Here is a 25,769-nt window from a genome sequence, read left to right as displayed (position 1 = left end):
TATATCATCTATATCTATATCTATATCTATATCTATATCTATATATATCTATATATATCTATATTTATATCTATATTTATATCTATAATTATATATATTTATATATATATTTATATTTAATTTGTTTGGACTGAGAGAAAGCAAATGATGTAAAATAAAGTTCTGTTTTGTCAGATGTTTTTTTCGTAGTCCTGTAGGGAGGAAGAAGAGGCATCCCAAAGATTCTTTCCCAGCTATTTTAGAGGATAGATAAAGGAAATGGTTCTTTTTAGTTCCCCTGCTAACAAATGATCAGGCTTTTTTGTTGGTATGAAGCTCTCCTGGACTCTGGGGAGGGCTCTGCTGGTGTCAGTGGCACGACTTCAGGTGACATTAGTGAGGGGGTGGCTACAGGTGTGCTGTGGGATCGGTGTTTTAGGGTTTTGTCTATGAACAGAACACTTGTTTAGCTATAAAAGGGTCTTTGTGACAACCAAGGGACACCTTTTTCTCTTGGGACCAATTTCCTTGGACACCTGCAGGGCTCTGTACCTCATTAATTAACAGAGCTGTGGCTGTGTCCAGCAGTGTGAATTGTTTCCCAGCCAGGCCAGGGAATGCATGCTCAGTTTCCTTCCCAGAGAGGGAAATTGCCTCTGGGAACCGAAGGTGCTGTACCTGGCTCTGGAGGGCTCAGGCTCCGGGAGGAGCAGCCCAGACACGGCTCTGGGGGTGCCCAAGGCAGCACCAGCAGGGACCCTTCAGGTGCCACCTGGGCTGTGCCAGTGCTGGGGGCACCAAGGACATCATTCCCTAAGGGGGACCCCAGGATTTCTGGAAAACAGCGAACGGAAGGCTGGCAGCTTCTCTGAAATGTTTCCCTGAGAAGCTGTTGCCTTTCTAAAGGGTAGGTGAGCTTGGCATTCAGATGTTTCTTTAGAGAATTAATGCTAGCAGACATCATTTCAGCAGTCTGGGGATGCTGCTCTGTGAATCTTCTCTCCCAGGCACAGGAGTTACCAAAAATTCCATTATTTTAAAAGTAGAAAACATAGGATTCCGTACAGTGTTTTGTTATATATTTTATTATTTTATCTCTTACATGTATTATGATCTTCCATTGTTGCTCCTGAGCTGGAATTAATGAAATGGCAAGAGGAAAAAAAAAACCTCAGTGGGATTTAATTTTGCGAATAATGTGCTGAGGGTTCTCATCACTACTTTATCTAAATATAACACTGTGAGCATCTCTGGTGCCTGTGAATTAGAGGATGTTTGGAAGCTGCAGCAGCTCCTGGGAAACCCAATTTTCCTCTCCACAAATCGAAGTTAGGAGTATTAAATATAATTAATATGGAATATCTGTGTTTAACTGTTTTATGGTATGTAAGCACAGAACATTTAGATGTCTTTAGTGAACTAAGCCGAGGACACGATGCAGGGCTGCACAATTTATTTTTATCCTCAAGGTCAAGGAACATCTTTGAGAGCTGACATCAGTGTTCAAGAAATATGGGTCTTACTACACCATTCCCTTCAAGGTTAGGAATTTCCCTGTATATATTATATATGTACACAAGTATATGCATTACTGATTATCTTCTTTTCCTTGGCCTTTGGAAAATAAAAGCTGTATGTTTTTAGAGACTGGAGTGTCTGACTTAGAGAGCAAAACTCCAAGATATGTAACAGAGGTATGAAGTGGATCTTTGTAGGACAGTGCTGTGTTAAAGAAGAAAAGGCTATTTGTATAAAGAAATTAAGGAATCCTTCCAAATATGGGGATTCCAAGAAGAAATGTGGATTAAAGTAGAAATTCTACTTATCTGATGGTGCTGGACACTTTTCAAAATTACTGAGCTGAAATAGCAGATGAATTCTTAATGGTATTAAATTATCAGCCCATGCATAACCACCTTGTAACACTTTAAAGAGGCAAAAAAAAGAAGAAATTGATGCTCTCCCGGCTTTTACTGGTTTACAAGCACTTCAAACTCTCCCTCTTATCTTCCCTTTTTTGGAGTGATTAAAGCAAACTTCACAGATTTATTTTCTCAACCTCCCAGCGAGGCTTCAGTGTTTATTTACTAGTAAATTACTTACTTTGGTTTTGTTGTTTTTTTTTTTAAAAAAATTATTTTCACCCATCATGTCTGTTTATGGAGATCAGGATGCCTGTGGTTGATCAGGTGAGGGCAAGGAGGAGGGGTGGTTTCTGCCAGCCTCAGACAGGAGGAGGCTGTTGGGATTTTTATCACTATAATCTATCAGTTTATTACTGGGCATTAAGACATCCAAAAGATTTATTTGGAGCAAAAACCTTGCTAAGAGATCATGTCTGTGAGCTAGCCCTGGAAAAAAGGGGGATGGTGATGTTGGTCATCCAGATGGAGAAGTTCTGGATGAGGCCTTGAGTTCTGGGCTCTGGAATCTGTCTGCTGGCCCTGGAGCTCTTCCCGGTGGTCCCTGTAGCTCTGTGGAGGGGAATTTGGCTGGATTTGGGATGTGAGCTGACAAATGACCTGCAGTGAAATAAATAATCAGACTTTTATTTCCCCTGCACAATGCCACGTCCTGTTCTCAGTGCCTGAAAAAAATTGTTGCTGGTGCAGGAAAGAACAATTCTGGCTCTGAAGAAAGGGAGGTAAAAATGCAGTCAATAAATCACTCAAAATGTAATCAGGATATCATTCAAACCTCCCAGGCTGTGCTCTCTGGTAGGTTAAACCTGGCTGTGGCCCAACCAAGGCCAGGAGTTGGGCTCAAGGCTCCTTGTGGGTCCCTCCCAGGATATTCTGTGATTCTATGAAGTGGTGACTGCTTTGGGTTCCTTCCTCTTGGTCTTTTGGTTCTTGTATTTCCTGGCTCCTTTTTGTGGGATAGAAGTACTACCATGTATTCTTTGCCCCTAAATCCTTTCTTGACACATTTCTGACCAAACAGAATGAAGGTTTTTTTTTTTTTTAATTTGGTTTGGGTTTTTTCCTTTATTATTTTTTTTTAAAACTCTTCCTGAAGGAAAGGAACCTTTCCTCTTAGTGAGGAATCTGCAGCACATGAGTGCTGTTGGTGAAGGACAGTTTTAAAACAATGGACAGTTTGAAGGGTTATTTAGCTAAGGGAGATATTATAAAATGTGTCAATTTTGTTTGGATATGAGATGATTCTAGACTAGATATTGGTGGGGTTTTTTCTCCAATAACATTTTCACTCATGTGTTCACTCTCCTGCACTGGACAGACTCTTTTACTCTACAATAATGCTTTGGCAAGCCCTAAACTCAGTTGCTTCAAAAAGTTCTGATATTTTTGCAAAATTTTCAGAACTATTGTTTCACAGGGTTTCATCTGGTGTTAAGGAACAACTTGTGGATTTTCAGGACATGGCTCAGTCTGGAAGCCAAGCCTGACACCCACCTAATTTTCATTTAGTGTGCATTTTTATTTCCTATACTGGCTATATTTATTACAATAACTTTGGGTCTTGTATTTAGTTTAATATTTAATAATGTGGATAAGTATTTTTGTGCAAATTATATGTTACATCTCTAAGCAAATTATAGATAGCAATAATTCTTGAAGCTTTCTTATTGTAAAATTCATTCTTTGCCGAAGAATTTGAACATTTATTTCAAATCTAGATTTAATTCTGAATACAAATTCTGAGTTCTTATAGGAGAATCTTTATATCTAAGAGCCACAAACTAAACTAATCTCACAAATGCAAATTAAACTCTAAAAGCCATTGTGATTATTTCAGGTCAGGTTTGACTCTATAGTTGCTTGAACCCTTGGACTGGCTTTTGTGAGAGCTATTCCCAGATGTTCCAGTGGGATTGAAAGGACTGATTTATTGTTGTTCACACATTTTTTGTTTGTTTTGGCTGAAGTGGAGCCATTCTGTCAAATGCTGCCACGCAGGGAAGGACAGGAGCGGTGTGAAACCTTTTGGGCTGTACTGGAATGTTCCAGCCAGCACCAGTGAGCCCTTCCAAGGCTCTGGGAGCAGTCTGAGTTCCCACAGGAGCGGGGTGGCAGTGCCAGCCTGGGTGGTGACATCAGCAGCACAAAGTGAGCTTTGTGGCACAGGGAAGAACATCCGGGGTTCTCAGTGGTTTGTGTGACGGGCCAGCTCCAGTTCCTCCTCCTCTCAGAGGAGCACCAAGAGCTGTGCAGCTTTGTGGCCCTCCTGCAGTGAGGAGAGCCCCTGGTGCTGGGCTGTGGGGACAACCTGCTGAGGAGGTGGCTCTGGGATGGCCCTGAGACTCCCAGGATGGAGCTCTGGGCTGTGGGGACAGTTTCCAAGGAGGTGTCTCTGGGATGGGACACGCTCCCAAGGAGGTGGCTCTGGGATGGCCCTGAAATTCCCAGGATGGAGCTCTGGGCTGTGGGGACACCCTCCAAGGAGGTGGCTCTGGGATGGCCCTGAAATTCCCAGGATGGAGCTCTGGGCTGTGGGGACACCCTCCAAGGAGGTGGCCCTGGGATGGGACATCCTGCTGAGGAGGTGGCTCTGGGATAGCCTTGAGATTCCCAGGATGGGGCTCTGGGCTCTGGGGACACCCTGCCAAGGAGGTGGCTCTGGGATAGCCCTGAAATTCCCAGAATGGAGCTCTGGGCTCTGGGGACACCCTCCAAGGAGGTGGCTCCAGGGAGGTTTCCCAGGATGGGGCTCCAGGCCGCCCTGGGCGCCGCCCGTGTGCGCACGTTCCGCAGGCAGGGTGATCAGCAGGGCACAGATAGCCACGGCTTAGCAAAGCTTAACAGGTCAGATTGCTTTGCCCACTAAGCTAAACATAGCCTTTTATCTCATTATATTGGGAAAACCCTCTCCTCAACAGGAGACCAACACTGCAGGTGATTAATTACCTGCATCAGGGTTGGGTTGTTTGCTGAGATATCAAAAGTCCTTTTTTCAACGTTTGTGAAAATTCTGTTCTCCCATTCAAATTGCTGAGAGTGATTGAACCTTGTCCCTCAGTTGTTTCCCTTTATGTTTTTAATAATTTGCCTTTATTAGAGTAATAAATAAGGCTGTTCCAAGCCTCCATTCAGAGGCATTTGATAAAAAGGCCACTGTGTCAGCTAATGAGATTTACGGTCAGGAGATGCAGGTATGCAGGAAAAGTCCATATATTGAAGAATGAAAGCTTTAAGTTCTCAAAGGAGCATGCATTTCCTTAATAATATTAATAACAGTCCATTTTTGTAATTTAATTTTCTGCTATTATTTCTCACTGTCTAATCTGAAATCTGACTGAAACAGTTGAGCAGTTTAAAGAGAACAAAGGTGGGTTTCTTTTTTAAGGTGCAGTCCAAGGTCATGGTGTGACCTGGTTGTGTAGAGAGGGTACTTGAGGTTCATATCCATGCCACAGTCCTACACAATTCCATGGCTCCTCCAAACACATCCTGCTTAGGATATTCTTTGCAAATGGAAGATAAGTGGTCTCCTGTACAGGAGTTTAGCAAATAAGAAGGAAAAACAACTTTTAGAACGCTGTGTTAGTGTTTGGCATCAGTGGTATCAGAAGAAGGTACTGAACCAAAATTCTGATTCCAAACTCCGTTTGTTTTTTTTTTTCTGGGAGAATAGTTTTGATGTAATAGAGGGCTGAGCCCATGTAACCCACCTACTTGTGCAAAGTTTCACCCTGATTTCCAAATATTCTTCAAAGTCAGACTGTCTGAAATCTGCGGTTTGGTATGAGCTGATGTGACCCCTTTAAATTTTACAATCCTATCATTTGAGTTTAAATGATTTTGCATTAAATTTCTAATCTCCATGAGATTAGAAATCTCTACATCTCTATCTCAGGGATATGAGACTGCAGGGGGAGAGTTACATTCCCTTCCAGAATGCAGGGGAGGGAATTCCTGTGGTGGAAACCACAAAGGACTTGGATCTCCCTCCCAGGACCACTGTATCATGTTAAGTAAACAGATTAATGCTGGAAGGCAGTTGGCACAAATTCTGTTCTGAGAACAAGTTTATGGGGTTTAAATGCCCATTTATGGGATGATGGGGGGATTCCTTTGCTGCCTATCCACAGTTCCAAGAAGTTGTGGCACCCTCACAAGGTTGCTCTTCAAAGCTCTTGTCTGACCACTCTGTTGGTCAAAGATTTGTTCTGAGTGCCAACAAATATTTCCTCTCATCTACATGTGAGATGCTTTTAAACCAAAAAGAGGGTTGGATGCTGGTACCACACAGGTTTTGTATTTTTAGGCTGTTGAGAAGCTGATTTCAGCAGGGGATTCAGGTTTAGCTGTGTCAGGTGTTGCAGGTCCTCACTGTGGCCGGGGCAGATCCCTTTGGAGGAGGCTGCTAAGATGCTTCTCTGTCATTGCTGTGCTGAGGCTGTGGCAGTGAGCCAGGTTTACTTAAGCTTTACTGGGAAGCTCAGGCTAATTAATGCTTCTTAGTTTTTGTTTTTTTTTTTTCTCTTGTTGTTGGAAGAGCCTAATGACTTTTCTTCCTGCTTGGGTGATCCTGGGAGCCTGGTTTTGTTTTATGAGCTTTAAACCTGCGGCAAGGAGGCGACAGCAATGGTGGGACAGCCTCACAGGCATCTGTTCTTTGTGGGAATGGCTTTTAGATGGTGAAAAAAGAAAAAGTGGGATATTTGGAGATTTCAGATAGCAGAGATTGAAGGAGAAGGGGAACTGCAGATCTGGCTGGCTGGTAGTTTTCCTTTCAGATATTGAGAAAGTTGGGATGCTGGTCAAGGAAGTGAGCTGATTGGAACTGCAATAATTTATCAGTCAGAGCAAGTGGCACTTTGTAAAGGAAAATAAATGTGGCAGATAAAATAAAGAGTTCACGGCAACGGCGAGTTTCCGAGTTTAAATCACACAGTGAATGGCTGGGCTTGGACAGGAGCTCTGGGGCTCTCTCAATCCAAGCCCTGTGCCTGGATTAGCTCCAGAACTTCCCCCAGCACATCCAGGTGTGCCCAACAGCTTCCCCCAAGGGCAGGGAAGGGTTAACCAAGGAACCAGCTCCAAAGCGCTGCAATTTAAACTCGGGAATACACTGATTTTATAGTTAGGGAAATTGAAGCACAGTGGGATCAAGTGACCTACTAACATCTCCCAGTCAGGAAACAGCGGGGCAAGTCCTTGACTGTGACTGTTCTGAGGTCCCTCTCCTCCACTCCTCCTTTTATTAGGTCGTGTTGCTTCCCAGGATAACAACATGTTTGCGCAGTTTGGGAGCGCAAGCTGTTTCCTTGCAGAAATGTTACTGCTCTGCATTCCCACACTGGAGAGACACCGAATCTGGAAACAGATTTAACTCTTGGTTTTAAAAACGCAGCAAATGAGGTTTAAAAATACGAGAGGCTGCCAGTCTGCTGTTCTAGTTTAATTATCTGGGTTGTGATTAGGAAAATATTAGAAATCTGCTGCTGCTTTCCAGTGCCGTTGCTCTGATTGGACAACCTCACTGGAAAGGAGGTCTTGGTCCCCAAGATCCTGAAAGAAGAATTAAAATTATGTTCCTGTGTTTCCTGTCATTAATTATCTCATAAAGACCTTGAAATGTGCTTGTGATGTCTATCACCAGCACATATGGAATTAAAATTTTCTCCAAAGAAATTAGGCAGGCTTTTTTGCCTCCGAGTATAAATAGCCAGTTGAAGTTTTCCTGGGCAAAGGGTTTTGTCAAGTTGCAGTTCAAGCTCAACAGCTGAAGTCTCCTTCCTTCTGTATCCCGTAAGCGTTGTCGTGTTTTTTAAACTTAGTCCCAAAGAGCATCTTTCTATTTTCCATTCCATTTTTCTGCTCCATTTCCGCTCCTTGCCCCCAAGTTAAGGTGTTAAATTGTTTTTCTGTCAGAGCTAAATAACATGCTGCTGGATGCTTTAATAGGCATGAAGATGTGCTGACAAACCCTCATTTCAGATGGTGTCTTGTTTGCAGGGCTTTGCTATTAAATTTGATGATGGAATACCTCAAAAGAGCACCAGCCAACGCTGCAGCCATTTTGAGCTGCATGTGCTGGAAGCCAGGTTGGAAAATGTTAATATTTTCCCAGTTGTGTCCAAGAAGTAATAATAATAAACTCCCCAACCCTTTAAATTCTGAGCTCAGAGTATTCCTAGGGGTGCTGTTCACTGGCTGGCCCATTTCTGAGGGTGGAATTGTTATTTTTTAGCTCTGGTTGGAGGGTACCTGCTGTGGGTAGCAGGTATTCCCTGGGATTGTGGTCTTGTAGCTTTGAGGGCAGTGAGCAGGTGTCAGCCTGGAACCAGAGAACAACTCCTGGCCCTGTCTCAGCAGTGCTGGAGCTCAGGTTTGGGCCATTTCTGAAGAGTTTTCACTTGGGAGCTTTAAATGAGGACAAACACAAGGTTGCCTCTTTGTTCCGAGCTCCTTGACGCGCACCCAAGGCAGGCTCCAGCGTGGTGCACGAATCCAAGGCTTGGGAACTCCAGGATCTGCATCCTCTAGGATGGAGATCAGCATTAATGTTTGGCCTTGGCTGCAGGGTGGTGTGGGGGAGGTAGAACCAACACAACCCTGTGAGCAGGTTCCAAACAAACCTCCAGAAATCTTCCTGGCTTGTCCATCTCCCCAACGTGCTCTGGTGCTCCAGAGGCCTGCGGTGAGTGAGCACTGGGAATATTCATCTGCAGAGCTGGTTGGATTTGGTGTATAATGAAATGTTCAAACTAAGCTTTTCCTTCCCTTTTGAACATATAATTTTTTTTCTGTTGTTATTTTTCTTCCCCTCTTATTCCCTTGCCTATCCTGTTAATTAAAAACAAGAATTAGAGATTTTTTCTGATATAGACCTTATGATTCTGTCTCTGGCTTGAAGTTTCTGTAGTATGACAGAAAGTCTTTGAGAGCAGCACTCATCAAACTGGCAACAGAACAAGATTTTATGCTATGTTGAATCTCTTTAAGCTATTCCTCTTTTCTTTCAGGAAAGACAGTGCAAGAAAAAAGTCTTCTTTAATGTATTTCAGTACTGTGTCAATCAGCCTTCTATCACTTTTCAAATTATCTTTAAAATTTCTACCAAAAATAAAAAAGAATGTCAGATAATTGCAGATGTCTCAGTATCTTCCTGCTTTTCTGGCAGAGCAGTAGAGGTCACCAACATTTATGGGTCTGGGACCTCAGCACAAGACATTTAACTCGAGCACTGCTTTGTTCAGGGCTAGGATTCAGTTTGAGCTGCACTGCAAACTCCTCACAGCTGCAGTTTGTACTGAAAACTTGTTCTGAAAAGGGGACACGTCTCTCTGCTTAATATAACCCAAAGTCACTGCATCTGGTGTCCTGGCATGCATGTAATTGCCTGTAGCTTCCTAATGACAAAGGCAGTCTCACATGAGAAAATTCTGCATTGATCCTAGTCCTGATTTACATTTTACTTCGTTAAGAAAAAATTGATCAGCATAGATAAAACTCCTGATCAATGATCCCAGCACTTTTTTTTTTATTTTTTTTTTTTTTTTTAAATAGCTTCCATTTTGGTGCAGTGCAGACTTTTGGTTTAACTGGCTGAATTGATATTCTGAGCAGCGAGTAAGGCAGGATGACAGAGCATCAGCACAGCTACTCCTATTATTGCTCAGGGAGGTGTGCTCCTGCCCACCCTGGCCAAGGCACAGGCAAGCCGTGAGCCACTGCTGTCCTAGGATGCTACAGAACACATCCCAACTTTTATCTGTACTGTTTTACACATTCTTCACCAAAAAAAAAAAAAAAAGGTATTTTGTATTTTCTTGTGCTCAGTCACTCTCAGGATTGAATGGTTTGAGGTAGGGAAGTTGTAGTTTGGACATGGCACATGTACTGATCACAGTTTCCTTTGACAAAATAAACTATTACACAGAAAAATGTTCTGCTTTTCAGAGGACTGATGTCTCTGTCTTATTTTTGATATTTGTGTTTGTTTTGCACCGCCATAACACGGTGTTCCATTGGAAAAGCCTCTCACACTTCTGAATCCTGTATGTGCTAATAATTCAAAATAGCAGATACATACTAGCTCGGGATGGATGGTGAGAGGCTGAAGATAAAATGCAGTGATTCCCCCAAGTGCAGGGCTGCAAGGAAGAGGAAGAGAAGGGCAGAGAGCTGCTCTGGCATGTGTGTGTGGTTTTACAGCACACGCTGATGTGACCAGATCAGGTTAAACAGGGATATTTCGCCGTTCCTCCTGTACGGTTTTGGATTTCTGGCGGGCATGGCAGGGACACAAACCCAACACAAACCCCACAGCGCTGCAAGGCTGCCTTTTTTTTTTTATTTTTAATTTTTTTTTTTTTCCTCCCCTTCCTATTTTGCTTAGAATCCCCATTGTTCTTACATAAACAGAGAGAGCAGGGGAGGGCGAGCGAGCCGGATCTTTGCAGAGGGTGATTATGAAGTAATTTGCACGCCGGGCTGTCATCAGCGGGCACAGCCCGAGCAGCGCCGGGCACTGCGGGCTCCGCATCCTGCGCCTGCTCGGGGGTGCCGGGGATGCGCCGCTCCCCGCGCCCCCTTTCCTCCACAACCTTCCTTTCATCCCCCCCTTTCCTCCTCCAGCGACAGTGATAGGACTTGACAGCCCTTGTCCTTGAAGGTTTCTCCCGTTTCTGAGTAAGTGGCATATTCCTGGTCGCTTGCCATCTTCCGTTTTTGTCATTATCCCAGGGGGAAGCATTAAAAAAAAAAAAAAAAAAAAAAAAAAAAATCGCAAACAACAAACATGGTGGTTCAGTCCATATTTTTTTTTTTTTTTAAATTTTTTTTTTTTTTTTTTTTTGATTGCTGTTGTTGTCGTTTGCTCCTTCCCCCGCGGTGTCCGCGGCGGTGTCCCCGTGGCGGCGGTGCGGGATGCCGGGGGATGCCGGGGGATGCTGCGGGATGCTGCGGGATGCTGCGGGATGCTGCGCGCTGCCTCCCCGGCGGTGCGGCGGTGGTACGGTCTGCAGAGCGGCTCATGCCGAGCCCTGAGCCCTCCGCCCGCTAGCCGCGAGCAGGCTGCTGTGCTGGGGAGGATGTCTTAGCCAAGTAAGTAGCGACATCCACAGCATGAGAGCAATAGTGATGGTGGTGGTGATGATGATAATAAAAAAAAAAAAAAAAAAAAAAATCTTTCCCCTTTCCGTTCCCGAGCTCGTTTATTTGGCATTTTGCAGCCGCCGGGGAAGGCGAGAGCTGATGGGAAGATGGTGTGGGGATTGGGGCTGAGTGATGCATTAGGTTTTGGTTCGTGCCCTGGGAATCTCTGCAAAGGTAACGCTGCGACTCGTGTAGATTATTCTGTAAGGTCAAAGAGAAACTGCATAGCTAAAAGGCTCTCTTGCATCAGAAGGCGTTTGCTGGGCTTCGGTAGGTTGAGAATTCAGCATGATCTTGTTGTTTTTCAAACGTAGGGGCTTGATTTTGATTAAATCAGTTCTTTAGTGATGAGGAAAACACGTGGATGGGATTTTGCTTTTATCATTGCTGGTAAGAATCGGATGTGCCTTTTTTTTTTTTTTTTTCCTTTCAGAAGCTCACATTTCACTAAAATGTGAGCAGTACACTTTGACTGTTGTATTTTTCTAACTTTAATGTTCTCTTACGATAGGCAAAGCTATTTCTTGTCAGGAAAATCTGTAATCCTCAGCTGGGTTCCTTGCTGGAGCTGTTTATAGCTTTTCAGTGTGTCTGCTTGAAAGTAAAGGGCACGCAGGTTAAAAACCCCAAACATTGCCTTTGTATTGAGATGGACTAGAAAATAATGTGGAGAAAACCGGGAATTTTCTCTAATTCCTTTTAGCCATGCATGATGTTTCCTGTGGCAAGATGGGGAAAGGCTTTCCTGAGGTGCACGGTGTAATAATTAAGAATTCTGACAGATAGACTTTGGTATTTATTTATTTATTTATTAATTAATTTTATCAAGGGAAGAATCAGCTCCAAGCCGCATGGAAAAAAAAAAAAAAAAAAAAAAAAAAAAAAGAGCTTTTGGCTGCTCATGAGGCACCCAACGCTTTAAGAGCAAACCTCAGATTACGGGAGTCATTTCCGATTATGTAAAGGGAGATTCTGTGCGTTTGATCCGTGCCTGCGGCGCTGGCAGCTCCTGCGCTCCGGGCAGCAGCCGAGCTCTGCCCCAGCCTCGCAATTCCCGACTTTAGCTGCTCCCATCCCAGCCGGGGCCGCTTCCCAGAGCATCCCCCGGCGTTCCCAGGGCTGCCGAGGCCATGGCTGTGGGCAGCCCCGGCGCTCCGAGGCAGCCGCCGGCAGATGCTTAGCGCGGGTGCTCCCCATCCCTTCCGCAAGGTGAGTATTGAAGGGGCTCAAAGGGAATGGCTCTGCTTTCAGGATAAAGCGCTTCCTTAGCATAAACCTCGGGCTTTCTGCTCCTTTGAAGCCCTGATTGCTTTCTGTTGTGGGGCTGGGAAAGGATTGCAGGGATATTACACAAGTTGGGATGCCTGGAGGAGAGCTGGCACGTTTAATAGGGGGAAATCGCGCTTTTATTGCTGGGGTTTGAGATTGATGCTAGATATTTGTGGTACGAAATTGACAATGAGGGTTTTTTTGTTAGTATTTGCTTAGAAAAGGGATTACAGGTCGACTTCACAGTCCACATGTTTTGTTATTTTTTTGCTGCTGAGATGCATTCCTGATTAGCATTTAATTTGTGAGAGGTCATCCATATGCATGACTGGCTCTTGTACCTTGCTCTGGAATAACTGTTTGACTCAGGTATCCAGCAGGTCTCTGATCACAGACAGCTTTTACTTTGTTCATGCTCCTCTCATTTTAATTCAAATTGCTACCTGTGAAGAGGTGGTTCACATTTTCCCTGTAGTGCTGGTAAAATGAGTAAGTTGGTGAATAAGGCAATAAAATAAGGCTTGTAGATAAGTTGTGTGGAGCAATGCAGCATGAAGGTTTTTCCCATTTAGGGTTTTTTTTTTCCCCTCTGTGTGCTCCCTTTTCATCCTTTTTGTGTATCTGTCTTCATTTCTATAGAGAATTGATTTTGGCCCGCATCAATGCTAAATATACATTCATTTTCACAGAAAAGGTCAGTTTTCTTCTCTGCTGCAAATCAAAACTGCATGATATTCCTCATGCTTTCTGCATATATAAAAAGGTTGCATGCATGTATATTGGAACAGCTTGGAAGAGTTTCATGCTTCCCAGCAGGATTCCAGGTTGCAGAAGACATGGTAATGATGAACTAGGTATCATACTGTTCCTCTAAGAGCTGCCATGTAGTCACTTTTGTGAGTGCTTTTTTCCTTTTAAATTTCATACCATATATCTAGGAAACAGCTTGGAAAGGTTTTCTTTTCCCCTTTCGTCTTCCCCCAGCATTTAAAACATACGGCTTATCTTTCCCAGGGCTGTTGGATTAGGGATGCAACGTTCTTTGAATCCTACTAAATATATATTTATGCATCTTCCTGACTGAACACAGCAACTGCAAGAATTCATGAGAATGTTAAAAGTGTTTTTTGCTTTTTTTTTTTTTTTTCATTTTTCATCCTGCAGTTCACATTGTCGTATGCCAGTTGTGGAGGTAGTAATTCCTTGTTACATTTTGGAATAAATGTAGAAGTCTTGACCTTGTAACTCCCTCTCCCACTCTCTGAGAGCCCATTGCACTGCAGCAGGACTCCAGCAGTGGGGCTTCTCTAAATGGACCCCACCTCCTTTATGAAATGGAAATACTTTTACAGCTTGCACCTAAAATCATGTTCTGAAGGGGAGAAAGTGGTTCATTTCATTAACCTGACTGGGAAACCTTGTAGAGAACGAGCTGCCTTTTGCCAGGTTTTTTTTTCATTCTGTTTTCAAGGAGACACAATGAAGGATGTTACAGTTCCCTGGAATTTAGCAAGCACTCCTCTGATTAATTACGTTCAGATTATACATTATCTGATCAAACTCCAGCCTCCCCCCCATGATTAAAATCACACATTTCTGATTAATTTTTAACGTGCCAGTTGAAAAAGGGCTTAAAAAAAAACCCCAAAACCCAAAAACCAGCTAAGGATTCAAGAGGTGTTTTTCTTTAACTTAGATGCTAAAACCTGATGCCAAAGCTTCAGCCAGCCCCTCAGTGGGATCCCTCTCGTGCCGAGGCAGGCAGGGAGCGATGATTTGGCTCTGGAGGGAGCAGCAGAGCTCCCTCGGTGTGCCGGGGTAGCTCCGGAGCCTCCGCAGCCCCTGCAGTCCGGGCTGGCACCTGGGCAGCCTCGGCCCCGCCGCCCTGGAGCCTGCCCAGCTCCAGGGATGCTCCATCCTCATCCTTCCCCAGCTGCCGAGTGGTGCTCCAAGGGAACGGACCCTTAGTGGAGCAGTTGCGTAAGAGAACAGTCTTTCTCTCTAGGTAGGTTATGCTCCGCATGCTGGATGGGTTTTTTATGTGCCAGTGGAGATAAATAAAGGGCGTTGTGGAGGTTATATAAAAATACCAGCTTTAATTTCATCTGTAAAACAACGGAGAGGGTCAATAGCATTTTATTGTAAGCTTTACTTGGAAGTTTGGTGCCCTTTTGCAGGAATTGTTAGCGTACGGTACAATTTTAAGAGCTGTAGGGTTTCTGGTTCAAGTTTTACTGATTTTACTCGTGTTTAGTTTAAAAAGCATGATTTTACTGTTGCATTTTTTGATAAATAACCTTGGTTTTTGCATTAAACCTGGAGATTTGCAGTTGAAGAAAAAGAAGCAATGTATAAGAGAAGGATTGGGAACGAGGCATATTTAAATAAATTTAAGAGGCTGTCAGCTCTGTGAAAGGCAGGACGTGTTCCCTCTGAGCGCTGCAGATGAGTGAAATATGGAGCCTCAGAAGGGATGTGGAATTCCTGCACAGGTACCACAGCTGGCAGAGTTGGGAAATGGTAACCAAGTCACAAAATACTTCCCTTCTACCCCACAGTGCATGGACAAGTTCATCCTGCTGGTAACATGTTTTTCCTTGTTTTTAAAATATTCGTGGCACAGTTAAAGCGTCCGAGGATTGTTCACCAGGCTCTCAGAGAAGCCTAGAAACAGTTAATGGGAAAAGCTAGAAGAGGACCAGGAGTAAAACTGGGATTTTCATGGAAGAGTTTGTGCATTTTCCACCTTTTGTCTCCTCTGCCCACACGGGGAAGGTGAAATGGCTGGAGAAAGCCGCTGATTTCAGAGACACAGGACAGTTGAGGTTGGCAAGTATCTCTGGAGCTGGTCCAGCCCAACCCCTCCTGCCCAAGTGGAGTCACCTGTACGGGGCAATGTCCAGTCAGGTTTTCAGTACCCCCAGGGATGGAGACTTCACAACATCTCTGGGGCACCTGTGCCAGTGTTTGGCCACCCTCACATCTTTTGACCTTTAAATGGAATTTTCTACCTTTGTTCTCCTCTCCTTTCTGCCTTTCACCGGACACCAGTGGGAAGAGTCTGCCTCCATCTTCCACACTTTCTCCCACCAGCTGTTTGTTGAGAAGGTCCCCCTGAGCCTTCTGCTCTCCAGGCTGAGCAGCCCCAGCGTTCTGTGTGTCAGGTGCTCCAGTCCTTTCCTCAGCTCTGCATGCCTTTGGAGGGCTGTCTCCAGGAGGCCCAGGCTGTCCTGGGAGCCCAGCCCAGGTGGGAGCACTGGGAGTGCTGCTGGGAAGGGAGGCAGCCCTGCTGTGCTGTGAGGACACGCTGCTGGCTCCTGCTCAGCTTTGGGCCCAACAGGAACCCCAAGGCCTTTTCTGCAGAGCTGCTCCCCAGCCAGCTGGCCCCCAGCCTGTCCTGCCTCAGGGGCACAAGTGTGCCTTTCCCTTTGCTGGCCATCCCGGGATTCCTCTTGGCCCGTTGCTCCCTGTGAGAGGCAGCTCATCCATCTGGTGGCACAGCCACACCTCCCATTTCCCCGGTCTGTGCCCTTGCACAGGGTGCTCTGTTCCTTCATCCAGACCATTAATAAAACTTTTGGCTGTTGTATCAGAAGAAATCCCTTGGAAGGAGATGATTAGAGCTGGAACTGCAATTTCAAGATTTAGCCCAGAATTGAAGTGCTGTGCTAATAAAAAATGCCAAAATTTGGTCAATATCCTGAATACGTTTATGGTTGTGAGTGTGGAATTTGCCCAATGCATTGCATCAGCATCCCAGGGTTTGAGGATGAAACAGGAAAATCAGTGATTCAGATTTACTAAGAGCTTATTTTATATATTAAAGAATGAAGACTCACAGCTGATGAAGTAATTTCAATTGATAATTTCATTCGCTGCATTTCAATTAAAGTGAGTTAAAAATAAAACCATATGAAATGAATTAAAAATAAAATGAGATTTAGTCCAATCTGATTTGGATCTTGCTGAAAAATCTGTCGCACGGAATGAGGAAACAGGATAGGGAAGATGCTTATCTGTGAGATGCTGGGCAAAGAGCTATTTCTGTAGTCCTGGCCTGTCCAGTTCACTGACCTTCCCAGCTCCTGACCTCTGGAAATTAGTTGGGCATTTGGAGAAAATGACACTCCTCATGCACACACTCCATCTGAGGAGATCTTTACTTAGATAAGAGCTGTCTCAGTCTGATTAGTTATCTTCTGTGCTTTGGTTTGGATTGTGTCCTGCAGTATAAATCTGTGTAGACTTTGGACCGCGGTTTAGGATGGGGTGCAGGACATTGAACGGGGCTCGGGATTCCTCCCTCTGTATCCCCCAGCTCGAGTCCCATTTGACAACTCCCACCAGCTGTCACAGGTGAGGCAGGGAATGACAGCCCACCCTGGGATTGGGTGATGGAGTTTATTCAAGATCCATCAAAGCCCCAACAAGTTTTGGGCTTTTACCCTACTTGATCTCACACACAGGCTGTCCTAGGCATCCCCCCACCCCGGCTTTTGTCTCCATGCATCTCAGAATTCCAGGATCTCCCCTGACTTGTCTTTCCAAACTCCCCTCGGTCTTCTGTCCAATCTTCACTTTTTTTATCCTGACACCCTTGTTTTCTCAGAGACCACTTCTTTGTTCAGCCTTGTCTTCCATCTGGAGCTCAAGAGGCCTCAGTTTCCCAAATCTCGGTAATCTGGGCAGATCCTCTGCTGTGATCAGTCCCTTTGGTGGTGCTGTCTCATCCCTCTTCACTAACTCCATGCTCCACTCTTTTTAGTCCAGGTGTTCTCAAAACCTGCAGCCAAGCCAGTGAGGCTGGAACCAGCAAGGAGCAGGCTCATGCAGGAGAGTGGAACAGTCTGGGACATCTTTACAGCCTCACAGCCCTTCTGGGATCTGCTGCTCTCTGCACTGAAGCCATCTGTCACCTGTGACTGGAGTGGGGGGATCTCCATCCCCCTTCCCTCGGCTGCCTCAGCCTTCCAAGCACAGGTCCTGCCATCCACACTCTTTGTCCAGCAGCTTTCTGTGCCTCAGTGGGCCTTGAGGGAAGAGTGACACTTCTCAGAGTGGTGGTGGCTCTTTGGCACGGGCACTGCTTATCTTGGGGCTGGATGAAATCATTGCAATGGTCGTGCTCAGCATCTCACTAACCTTGGCACCCCCCTGGGTGCTGAGGAAGCACAATAAAATGCTCTGCCACAGACCTGACTTGTCTTTCACAGTGGTACACCTCGTGTCGCACAGGTAATTAGAAGGGAGCAGCGTTCCCAATAAACCGTTCCAGTCTCCTTGGGAAATGTGCAATCCCAGATGTCAGGAGGCAGCATTGATCTGTGTCCTCTGTAAGTCACTTGGAGAAGAAGCTGTTGTCCTGGCTGAGGACAGCTGTTCAATTTGCACTGCAGCCTTCCCATGCCCCTTTCCCCTGCTTGCATTGTAATGAACATTTCGCACGTAGTTCTAAAAATACCTCCAAATGATGTTTGATATTAAGGGACCAGCGAGATGCAATTACAATGAAATGACGATTTCGTGGTGTTTTTCACAATGACACGAGATTGTCATCCTCCCTCCCCCAGTGCTTGAAGCAATACCTATTTATGAGTAGTTGAGCTAACCTGGGAAATTCCAAGAAGAATTGCGGACGGCTCCTGAGATGCGATGCAAATTGTTGCAGTACCCATGGAGGACATTTGCATTATGGTAGGACTGGTTGTCTCTGTAATGCTGTCGTGGTGATTGTTATGCAGAGAACTGCAGGATAAAATGGTAGTGCTAAATCAGCAGTGCTGAATAAGATGGCTGAAAATGCCAGGAAAACAAAGTGTTGGAGCAGGAGGATTACAGGAGGAATGAGATGCCCGATTCCCAAGGCAAGACACCTCTCAGCTTTCTTGGGGACGAGCTCGTGCTACTGCAGGTTATTTTCGTGGCCCTTCTGAGAGTTTGGGGCTTCTCTCATCCCCACACTGCATCACTCTGCATCAGGCAGGACAGAGCTCCTGGCAAGGAGCTGAGGGGATGCCCTGTGTGGCTTGGGCTGACCCAAAAGGACGTGGAAGAACCACCCTGGTATTTCCATTGTAGCATCAAGAACTCCCCTTCAGGGCACAGAGGTGTTGAGGTGACTTTTTATCCTGAGTATTTCTGGGGAGCTGCTGACCCCAGGGCACTGTGCTGGTGAGTTTGCACCACTGTTGGCAGAATCTTTGGTTTATTTGATTTGAAATCTTGTTTTGGTTAATCCAAAATAGGACTGGCTAACTCTGTCTGTCCTGTGTGGCGCCTAAATATCAGAGATAGGAATGTGGAGGGGATGGATTTATTTACATGCTTGGGCTGAAGTGGGAAGACAAAAGAGGGGAATATGCATTTTTTGCAGGAATATGTGACACGACAAGAGGTGACATGGACAGGGACCGCTGGAGCCTGTCTAAAATGAAGTGTTTTGGAAATGCAGGTGGGACCTGGCCCCTCCCCAAGCTGGGGGAAACCTGGGTGGGCCAGCTGCTGCCTGTGGCTGGCAACAGACTTGACCTTGGAGAAGGGAGAACGTGTTGAGGGAGACAAACTGTGCTCAGACTGTTAGGAAAAAAAAAAAAAGAAAGGGACTCTCTGCTGCAAAGCTCGAATTGCTGCCTATTGCTTTGGTTATCTTCTTATAAATCTTAATGTGGCTGTTCAATTGAAGCAAGTAGAGTTAGGATGCCATTCCCTACCTTGGGATGGATCCTCCCCTCCAGCAATGTTTACAAAATAATGAAAAAGGGAGGCGGCAATCTGAGGAAGGGACATGTAAAATCTGCAATGCAGAAATAGGATTATATATTTATCTGAGTTCTCATGTAGACAGATGATTAATACAGTACCAGCTACAGGGTTTATAGCTTGTTATATCATTAAGGTTCCCTGTAACTCTAATGTGAAAAGATAATAAATTAAGTGTCCTCTTCTCTGCCCTTGTCCTCCTTTTTCTAGTTTAGAAATACACTTGGAAGTTTTAATCTGAAAACATGATTCTGGTACCAGAACTGAGGATGGAAAAGAATGAAAGGGAAAATGGAAGACATCTGAAGTGTTTTTTTTTTTTCTCGAACCTTTTTAAGACTTAAAATTGAGTGCATGAGGTCTTAACATACAAGCCTCATTTGCATATCTGCTTTTGGATTAGGACAGGATCTTGAAAAATATTGCTAGGAAAGTATTTTTGGGGATTTTTTCCCACTTGTTTGAGAAAACTGACATACAATTTCTTAATTGGGTCCAGCTTCCTTCTAAGGATATCTTGTCCCCCTCCTTTATCTTATCTGGAGCAGATGAAAGCTGCAGACACAGGACAAGTTAAATTTTCTAGTATCAATCAGGTAAGTAGCAGTGCTTTCTGAGCTTTAATTGCCAAACTCTGAGAGGAGAATAATTGCAATATTTAAGGTAAACCTGAATTAGAATGCCGTGAAAGAGCAAAGTTAAAGTAACCAGAAACATCCAAACGTTCCTTTTAAAGAAGGGACTTTATAGTGGGAGACAGTCCAGGTGAGCTCAGTGTTGGCACTGGTGGGCACGGGGAATCAAAGAGGATTAAGGGCTGGGATCCTCTGGAAAGCCTCTGTGCTGGATTTATCCTGTCCAGTGAACTAACCCCACTGCCTTTAGGCAGAGCATGACCCGGGGTTGTGGCAGTGGCAGCAAATCAAAGTGCTGGAACTGACCCTGGGCACTGCAAAGGTTCCTGCAGCAGGGCAGGTTTCACAGGGAAGCTTGGGAAGAGTTCTGTCCATTGCTGGATTAGGGAAGGGATAAATCTTTGCACATGGAGAAGAAAATCCCTGTCTGTGTGTATGTACAGGCATGTGCATGTGTGCATCTCTAAAAGCACCCAAACAGAGAGCAGTTGCTCTAAAATCCTTCTTGCACTTTGGTTTACTGTGGAGTTTAATTCCATTCAAAGTTAATCTCGCAGTGGTTCACTTGAAAACAATACCAATTTTGTACTGCCTCCCACACACCAGATCCACTCCCTTCCTCAGTAATTCTTGTTTGACCTCACAGCTGGTTCTCCAGAAACTTTCCTCCCAGCTGCCAGATATTTCTATTCAGGAGTTACCCTCAGGAGCAGCAGCACATTTCCATGTTGGTCTGGCTTTTGTGTTTGTTCTGTAGTGAACACAGAGCCTCAAAGCTCGAGGCCTTACTTAATTCAAAATTTTGTAGGGATGTGACTTTCTCTCCCATGACTCTGCTTTTTTACAGCACCCAAGTTCCACCACAGCAGTAAGAAAACAAATAATGGAATGCTTGTGATTACTTGAGATAAAAATTTCTTCTTGGGAGCAATGGAGCTCATTCCTGCAAAGGATTGAACAGAGCAGGGAATGAACTACCTGCTCCATTGAATCAGAGAGCAACAAACATCTGTGTTGATGGCCATGAGGGCTCCATGAAGCTGTTTTTAGTTCAGGAAAGAAGGGAGAATAGATCCTACTCTTTTTAACCTCTTTGTGAGGAGAGCAAAGCAAATACGAGTTTAGAAATAGGGAATCCCCTTAAACCTATTATTAATATTATTTATTATCCCCTCAAACCACATTATTACGTGACTTAAACTGAGGATTCATCAGCTTCCTTGGGAAAGGTGGAAGGTGGGATATTCCACGTGTGCCCACAAGAAACAGCCTTGTAAGGAAAAGGTATGTAGACCAGCAGCAGGGGTTTGGAGGTTTTTTAATCCATGTGGAGGATGGAAAAAGTCTCGTTGTAATTAAGGTATTTCCGAGGATCTCTGTTATCAGTGGCAAATTCTTCTGCCTGCAAAGTGAGGTCTTGGCCCTGGCGAGCCCCAGGGCTGCTTCTGTGGTGGTTTCTGGGTGCAGCTGTAGGAGCCAGGGAGGGAAAAAGGGTTTTGTGGCCCAGCTCAGTGGGGCTCTTACCCAAGGAGTGGAGCAAACACATCAGCAACTGGTGACAGGCAAATAAACTGCTCCAGACCTGGATGGCTGATGGGAAAATCTCTTTGGTGCCTTCTCACAATACATCTGGAGTGGCAAAGCTGCTGCCAATCTGTTCTTCATCCCCCCATGCAATACCCATGTCCCCAGAGCTTTGAGCAGCTTTTTCTTCCTGGAAAGGGAAGAAAAAAACATCCCACTTGGATTTTCCTCCCCATCACAGCCCAGCAAAGTGGATTTTTAGCATTCATCTCTCTTCGATGTATGCCCAGAGGAGGGAGGGAATTTGCTGAGTGTCTTTGCAGGACTTTTTGAGATGAGTTTTGAGGACTAAGGCTGTGCTGGTTCAGCCTGTGCTTGGGTTTCTCCACATCCCAGTGTCTCCCTAGAAATCTTTTGTCTGGCATTTCTTGCCTGACTGTGTGGAGCAGTCTCTCCCTGCTTTTCAGACTAATGGATGTATTGGTTGTTGCTTGTGGATCTTCTTCGGCATCATCTGCTTTCATTAGCATTTTTGAACAAAGGAATGAATCAGAATAAATCACAACTAATAGAAATATAGGAACAGATTATCATTTTGCAAAGCTGAACTCTCTCAGAGGAGATTACGTATTTAAATTGAACAAATACAACTTCATAAATAAACTAAATTAAACATCATCTAATTTTACTTTTGAAGCCAAGCAATTTTAATCCATACTCAGCTTCTTGTATAAATATTTCCCAACTCCGTTTCATTCTTTGAAGCATTCTTATTCATATTTAAAAACCAAAAAAATGTGCCAAATTGAACCACAGTTGTGTATACTGAATAAATGTAAAAGCTTGGGTGTATTACGTAATAATCTGAGAGTTGGCAGGAGGGAGTGATTGCGTTTGTGAGTGTCCAAGTAGCGTAAAAATGCTTTTGCAGAACCTAATATTTGTCTCTAAAGCTCTCTGATGGATGGTGTGCCTGAAAAATCCTTCTCATAAATCCCTTTTGTATCATTCAAAAGGAAGCAATAGATGATTAGAAATCTATGTATTTCCCCAGGGATGATTGATGCAGAAGCTGTGGTGCTACAAGCACTGCCCAGCTGGTCTGGGTTGGGAGCAAATTCCTGCTCGTAGATGGAAGGGCTGTTTTACTGCAGAGCTAATTCTTAGAACTGGGAGCATTTCAAACCCCCCAGATATGTCACTGTGTGATTGGAAATGTGCTTTATCAATCTTCTTGTTAGACAAGAAGAGCCTTTTTTTTTTTAAAAAAAAAGCTGTAATAAGGTTGAAGAATTCTTGTTAAATGTTTCATACGGTGTTCAGAAAGCTGAAATATAATTTCAGTCCAACAACCACAATCCAAAGCCATTTTCCAGAAATGGGCTTAAATGCAGTTCTTTCTGCATGTTAATTCAATCACTGTGTGCAGTTTGCAGAACTGACCTGTCCAATGACTTCAGGGGCTGAAAGTGGTTAACAGTGCTTTTCAAAAATACTTCATTTCTAAGTAAATTGGATGTAAAATTACCAAGAACTTGGTTTTAGTCAAATATTTTGAAGCTAGGACGAAACAAGAGAAATGAAATGAATCAGCATCTTTTCTCTGGTTTTAATATTGAGACATTTATTTATGAAGTTTTTTTATATAACGATCAAAAAAAAAATCTTACAGGTTAGATTTATTTTCATAATAAAATCACTAAAATGGGTAGTTGGGGTAAAAATTCCACTTTTCCTACCACACTTGGATTTTTCTGGGAAGAGTTGAACACAGCTTTTCCCAGTGGTTGAAGTATTGAGCAGGTTGAGCATTTTCTGTGGGTAGCAACAAGCGAGTGGAGCTTTGGGGCTGTAGATTAAGGAGTGTTTGGGGAAGGTGCAGGGACAAGAAGGTGATGCCCAGAGGTGGCAGGCGACCCTACAGGGCTGGGTTTGACAGCCCCTGGTGGCAGAGCCCATGGCTGTGAGGTGAGGAAGGTGAGGAAATGTAGGCTGCTGTTGTTTGTTCCATCTTCCATCACTAACGAGAGCCCCTGGCTGGGAATTTTGGCTCGTAGCAAACGGCAATAAATCCTCCTGTTGGTTCTAAATTCAGGCAGGTCCAGCTGAAGTCCAGGTAAATTGCCACTTCCCTAATGGAATACAGGATAAAGGAAGGGTCCTGAGGATGGTGTGAGCACTGCTGCATTAGTGCTGCTCCACATTTTCAGGATGTCCTTGAGGAAGTTTGTGGGGATGGTGAGATGAGAGGAGGGATAATTTCATTAGAACACAGCAAGGAGAGGTTCAGGAGCTGCACAAAGACGTTTTGCAAGTGAAATATTCTAACAGTTCCTGTGTCTTGGAAATACCATGAATAATCAGGTACTTGTCCCCAAATTACATGCTGGTGACAGGCATGAGCTCCTCAGGCTGGGGCCAGTGGGAGAGGTCAGCTGCAATGGGAAATGTGTAAAGAACATTAAATGAAAAAGATTTTCTGCAAATAGCACTCACTAGATTTTGATAATTCTTGCAAAGCAAAAATTTGGCATAAGAAGTTTGGTATTTTTTGGTCGTGCCTCTTCCTGCAGAGAAAGAAATGTGAGAGCATAATTTAATGTAAATTGTCAAAACAGTATTTTGACTCTTCTCCTGTGGACTGTAATCGTTCCCATGCCACCAAACTCCTGGGTGCATTCCAGTCTTTATCAACATACCTGTTTTTCAGGACATGATTAGATCCTATCCATCAACTGTCTGTTAGAAGAGATTTTTGCATATTCAGACCTTCTAAACATTGCTTACAAATAAAAAAGGCTGATAAATCACTGTATTTTTTAATAGACAAAATATAATCTGACCTTTAATGGTTTAGTCACCGTAATCAATACATTTATAATTTAAAAATTATTCTTCTCCAACAGCTGTTTTTTACAGCATGACGAGGATTTGATATTTGAACAATCAAGGCATGGAAAGTGTGGTGCTGCCTAGGATTCAGACTGACATCTTGGTCTAGAACATGAAATACTATCTTATGTACAAAATGTTAATTATTTTATTAAAATCTGTATGCATGAATCATTCCCTGACACAAGGTAATGTACTTGCAACTCAAAATAACCTCATTTGAGCAAATGTTTCTAATCAAGGGGAAGTGGCCTGGTATGATGCTGTAGGATGGTTTGCCAGAGTAGTGCAAAGAATATTTTTAACTGTGTTTTTGGGGCTTGGTGAGGTTCCTGCAGGAATTCTGACACAGCCACTGGTGAGTGTGGTGCTGGGTAGGGTTGCCTGGTGCCTTTTCTGGGATCCCATGGTAAAACCCAGCAGAAGGGAGTGTCAGGATCAGTGTCAGACTGGGATGGTGCCGTGGCCACGCTGGGAGCTGTGTGCCTGGAGCTCCTGGTGCTGTGGCTGAGAGCTGCCATCTGTAGATTGTTCTGGAGGGAAATATTTAATCTGGAGCCTGGCACTGCCCATTTTCCCTGCTTGCTGCCCAGGGGGGTGCAGCCCTGCTGGAGGGAGCTGTGCAGAGGGATGGGCACAGCCTGGATCTGTGGGCTGTGAGGGACAGCAAGGCCAAGTGCCAGCTCCTGCACTGGGGTCACACCAATCCCTGCAGCTCCAGGCTGGGGATGAGCAGCTGGAAAGGTGGGAGAGGGCCTGGGGGTGCTGGGAACAGCGGCTGGACACCAGCCCAGGGCTGCCCAGGTGGGCAAGAGGCCGCTGGCCCCTGGGCTGGGAATAGAGAGGCCACAGGAGCAGGGCAGGGATTGTCCCCTGTGCTGGCAGCGCTGAGCCACCACCCCAAACCCTGGGGCACCTCTGGGCCCTCACAAGCAGGAGCTGGAGGGGCTGGAGCGTGTCCAGGGCAGGGAACGGAGCTGGGAAGGGGCTGGAGCAGCTGAGGGAGCTGGGAAAGGGCTCAGCCTGGAGCAAAGGAGGCTCAGGGGGAATTTCTGGCTCTGCACAGCTCCTGCCAGGAGGGGACAGCCGGGGAGTCGGGCTCTGCTCCCAGGGAACAGGGACAGGAGGAGAGGGAACGGCCTCAGGCTGGGCCAGGGGAGGTTTAGACTGAACTGAAAAAAAATTAAAAAATCACTAGAAGAGTTTTCAAACATTGGGACAGCTGCCCAGGGAAATGGTGGAGTCACCATTCCTGATCTTTTCCAAAAAGCATCTAGATGTGGCGCTTGTGGACATGGTTAGGTGATGATAACTCTTGGATTTGGTGCTCTCCCAGGGCTTTTCCAACCTAAACAGTTCTATCCTGTTCTGGAGAAAATGTTCCCGAAGCTGAATAAAAGTGGAAATCCTAATGATAAGCTGAGTCAGAATATTTTTCTTAAGAGATCCCATTAACCCTGTGGCTTCCCCAAAACCTTCATTCATTCTGAGATATCTCAGATTTTGAGCAATAATATGTGCTACAAAGGAATAGATATCATTGACAGCACTTGGCAGTGTCCTACATAGTAATTAGGATCATGACCAGAAAATTAATCAGAGGTTGAATACAAAACTCCCAAAACTAAATTTATTAGAATTGTTT

At 44.6% G+C, this 25,769-nt stretch overlaps 1 protein-coding gene across 19 annotated transcripts in view; it reads left to right on the top strand.

Annotated features, from left to right (window-relative positions):
- Positions 1-25,769, top strand: part of ATP2B2 (ATPase plasma membrane Ca2+ transporting 2) — a 393,957-nt gene that overhangs the window by 161,582 nt on the left and 206,606 nt on the right. For 3 of the 19 annotated variants that reach the window (XM_086846955.1, XM_086846961.1, XM_086846966.1), the window contains exon 1: positions 11,104-11,219. The exons of 10 other annotated variants lie outside the window; for them this stretch is intronic. The gene's annotated coding sequence lies outside the window, so the exon portion shown is untranslated. Of the gene's footprint in view, positions 1-10,770; positions 10,995-11,103; positions 11,220-11,257; positions 11,316-11,978; positions 12,255-25,769 lie in introns of those variants that run through there. 6 more of the 19 variants (XM_086846957.1, XM_086846963.1, XM_086846967.1 and 3 more) reach the window with 4 other exon arrangements.

This window comes from Cyanistes caeruleus, chromosome 11, assembly GCF_971803275.1.
Source record: "Cyanistes caeruleus chromosome 11, bCyaCae1.hap1.1, whole genome shotgun sequence".
In the NCBI taxonomy this organism is placed as follows: domain Eukaryota; kingdom Metazoa; phylum Chordata; class Aves; order Passeriformes; family Paridae; genus Cyanistes; species Cyanistes caeruleus.
This window is presented reverse-complemented; position numbering and strand designations above follow the sequence as displayed.